General features: G+C 46.2%; 1 non-coding gene and 1 pseudogene across 1 annotated transcript; one reads left to right on the top strand and one right to left on the bottom strand.

Moving 5' to 3' along the window:
• Nucleotides 1–2880: 2880 nt before the first annotated feature.
• Nucleotides 2881–3102, bottom strand: LOC125126821 (ubiquitin-like protein 5; annotated as a pseudogene).
• Nucleotides 3103–3175: 73 nt separating this feature from the next.
• On the top strand, nt 3176–3284 carry LOC125128514 (U6 spliceosomal RNA). The gene has a single exon (XR_007135226.1). It is a non-coding gene; the product is annotated as a U6 spliceosomal RNA (small nuclear RNA).
• Nucleotides 3285–3760: the final 476 nt, after the last annotated feature.

Raw genomic sequence — 3760 nt, 5'->3', positions numbered from 1 at the left:
GCTCGCCACTGCTATCATGATAAAGACCAAAAATGTACACACCATGCCCCCGCTCCCCTACTTCACTTTGTGCCTTACCTTGTGTCACTCCCTCCTCACGGTCCAAGTGCCAGCCCCTGCAGCTGTGTGTCAAGCTGGCCCCTCACCTGAGGTACCTTCCTTCCATTGCAACACCTATCTCTTCACTCCTGTTCCCCTCAGACCAACTAAGGGGTCTGTTAAATGAGTGTAACATGGGGTTATTTCCTTATACCACCGAACTCAGAGGGGGAAGAAGCCTAGAGGCTTGTCAGGGGTGGGGACAGTTGGCTGTAGGGAGAGGATGGCGGTAGGAGGGGATTCAAAGTGGGGTCACCCGCTCTCTGCCCAGCTCACACTGCAAAAACTGAAGTTCCCAAATGCTGGTCTGAGATGTCATGACAGGGTGGCTGCAGTGACGACAAGGACCTTTGTGGGGTGGGAGCTTCACCCAGCTGTGGAAGAGCATCCGAGGTCAGGAACACAGGTCCTGCTCAGTTAGAGCACCACAAACGAGAAGGGGCTACAAGGAGATGCCTCCTCTGCCCTAACGGCACAGAGTGAAAACTGTAGAATTTTTTGGAAACCCATCTAGCTAAGCCTTCTGGCTTTTTCCCTCCTGGGGTTACACTCTGGAGAGTCTCTTCTCAGACACTTGTATCAAGCCAGACCTCATTGCCTTCCCAAGAAGGTGAGAAGTGAGCACAGTGGGGACAGAGGGAGGGAGGGTTGCATTCTGCTGCCCCTGGTGCAGAAACCTTCAAACTCAGCATGTGGCTGTTTCATAGGACTGTCAAAGGTCCAGCTCAACTGTTTTAAAAGGATGCTCCAGCTGGCAGTCCTCAATGCAGCTGCTTTTAACTTCTCAGTAAGGGTCTATGAAACAGAACAAAAAAGAAAAGTCACAAACTACTGCAAACTCATGCCAAATTTCAGAACTGGTGATACTACCAGACTGATAGAGCCACCAGGTCGGCTAAGCCTCAGCTACAAGGCAGCTACAGGAATTTTTTTTTTTTTTTTTTTTTTTTTTTGCTTTTTAGAGCAGCACCTGTGGCATATGGAAGTTCTGAGGCTGGGGGTCAAATCAGAGCTGTAGCCACTGGCCTACACCACAGGTCATGGCAACACCGGATCCTTAACCCACTGAGCAAGGTCCGGGATTTAACCCGCATCCTCGTGGATACTATTCAGTTTCATTACCACTGAGCTGAGGTGGGAACTCCGTTCTTTTCCTTTTTAGGACTGCACCTGCGATATATGAAGTTCCCAGGCTAGCAATCAAATTGGAGCTGCAGCTTCCAGCCTACGCCACAGCCACAGCAACACCACATCTGAGCCACATCTGGGAACTACACTGCAGCTTGTGGCATCGCTGGAACCCTAACCCACTGAGTGAGGCCAGGGATCGAACCCGCATCCTCACAGAGCAATATTGCATCCTTAATCCACTGAAGCACAACAAGAACTCCAGATTCAGGAGTTTTAGTCTTCTCACCCCTGGGATGCTCTCCCAATCCTCAAGCTTAGCTAGTTCTGGAGAGTCTGTGGATTTTGCTTAAGACTGGGTGCCAAAACCTGGGGACAGTGTTGAAGTGGCAGATCAGAAGAACCTTATACTTAAATCAAACTAAACACTCTGTGAAATAAAATAAGTAACTTTCTATAACACTCGGTATAAAGGTAGCGGTTTTATATGTTACATCTTGAATAGGACTCAAGCACAGAAAATTCACTGTACATTAGCAACAGTGGTGATTTAATGCAAGTCAGTACTGTTTTTGCTCACTTGGGAGGAGCAGAGCAGCAGAATGATGAAAAGCAAACTCTGAAGCCAGACTAGGGACCAGAGGATTATGAGGGCAAGAAGGGCTCCTCTGCCTGGATGGATTCTGGCAGGACAAGAAGGGCAAGAAACCTGCCTGTCCATGAAAAGGCTTTAGATTCTGCCCCCACCTTATGGCGATCAGACCACAACAGTGTATCCGATGCTCCAGTTGTGCTGGGGCTCCTGGTTCAGTCACACCTAGGGCCCAAAAGACCGAGGCAAGCATACATATTATTTTTTATATGCATACAACAAGAACAGAGGAAAAACACATTTAAAAGCAAAGAAGAGGTGTTTCCGTTGTGGCTCAGTGGTAGCAAACTTGACTAGTACCCATGAGGATGCAGGTTCGATCTCTGGCCTTGCTCAGTGGGTTAAGGAACAGGTGTTGCTGTGAGTTGCCGCACAGGTTGCAGAAGCAGCTTGAATCCCATGTTGCTGTGGCTGCCGGCATAGGCAGGTGGTGGCAGCTCTGATTCAGTCCCTAGCCTGGGAACCTCCATATACCACAGGTGAGGCCCTAAAAAGCAAAAAAAAAAGAAAAAGAAAAAAAAATACTTTAACGTATTTTATCTTTTATTACAAAAATACTTGTAGTACCTTTTATAGCTTGATGATAAGGCCAGTTTAGAGCCATTCAAACTTCATTTAGCCTCAGTATTGAGCAAGCTATGTGATGAGGGCAAGTCGCTTTAACCCCTCCGTGAGCCCAATGTGTTGAATGGAAATAATAATAGTATCTCCTGCACAATAAGGGATTAACTAAGATAGTGATTGTTTGGCACTGAGCCCTCGGTATATGGTGTTCAGTTGTAACAGATGATGGATATAGTTGGACAAGGAAACTGGAGTAGTTCCTTTCTGGGAGTCCATTTTTGGGGGCGGGGTGGGGGGGGGGCGAACAAATTTTTTTTTTTTTTTTAGTGTCTAAGTTTTTATTAACATGAGTTTTCAGAAAACAACCAGCCACACTGTTGTAGTGGGTGAGGATGCGGTAAGAGAGAAGGGCAGGGCAGGGGGGAAGGAATTTTGCTTTATTGGTAATAAAGCTCCAGGCTCATCCCATCATGGATTTCACAATCCCCCAGAAACACGAGGTCCTTAAAAATCATGTACCGCTTCTTCAACATGATCTTGTTCCAATGGGTGCCAGTTTGGGCTGCAATCAGCTTCTTAAGGTCCCAGATAGTGTCATCCGTATTGCATTGAACTCAGACCTTCTTCCCCAGATGGTCATTGGAAACAACCTCGATCATCTTGTCTGGAGCTCAAGTCACCTGGAACCAGCTTACGCCACAATCTCCTCCCACAATTTGAATTAATCAAAATCTGCTCTCGCTTCAGCAGCACCTGTACTAAAACTGGAACAATACAGAGAAGAAGGGCGTGGCCCCTGTGCAAGGGTGACACACACATTTGTGAAGCACTCCATATTTTTGATAGAAAATAATATAAGAAAGGGAATGTGTATATATAAATGACTGGGTCATTTTGCTGTACAGCAGAAATTGGTACAACATTGTAAATCAACTGTACTTGAATAAAAAATTCAATCAGAAAGTCCTTGCCCCCCAAAAAACAAAAACAAACAAAAAAACGGAAGTTCCCTTGTGGTGCAGCAGATTAAGGCTCTGGCATTGTCACTTCAGTGGCTTGGGTCGTCTGCTGTGGCAAGGGTTCAATCCCTAGCTCAGGAACTTCTCCATGTTTTGGGTGAAGCCAAAAAAAAAACCAAAAAACAATGCAAATCCTTGGTTATAATGCATGTTCATCACTGGTCATGGGACACATGTGTTGGGATTGGAGGCCCAGAGGCTATCTGGATTCAACAATTTAGAATAATTTTAGGAATGAACGAAAACAACACACACCCACATTTGTACACACACACACACACACACACACACACACACA

Source organism: Phacochoerus africanus, chromosome 5 (assembly GCF_016906955.1).
Source record: "Phacochoerus africanus isolate WHEZ1 chromosome 5, ROS_Pafr_v1, whole genome shotgun sequence".
NCBI lineage: Eukaryota > Metazoa > Chordata > Mammalia > Artiodactyla > Suidae > Phacochoerus > Phacochoerus africanus.
Note: the sequence above shows the minus strand (reverse complement) of the source record. Positions and strands in the feature narration are given on the sequence as shown.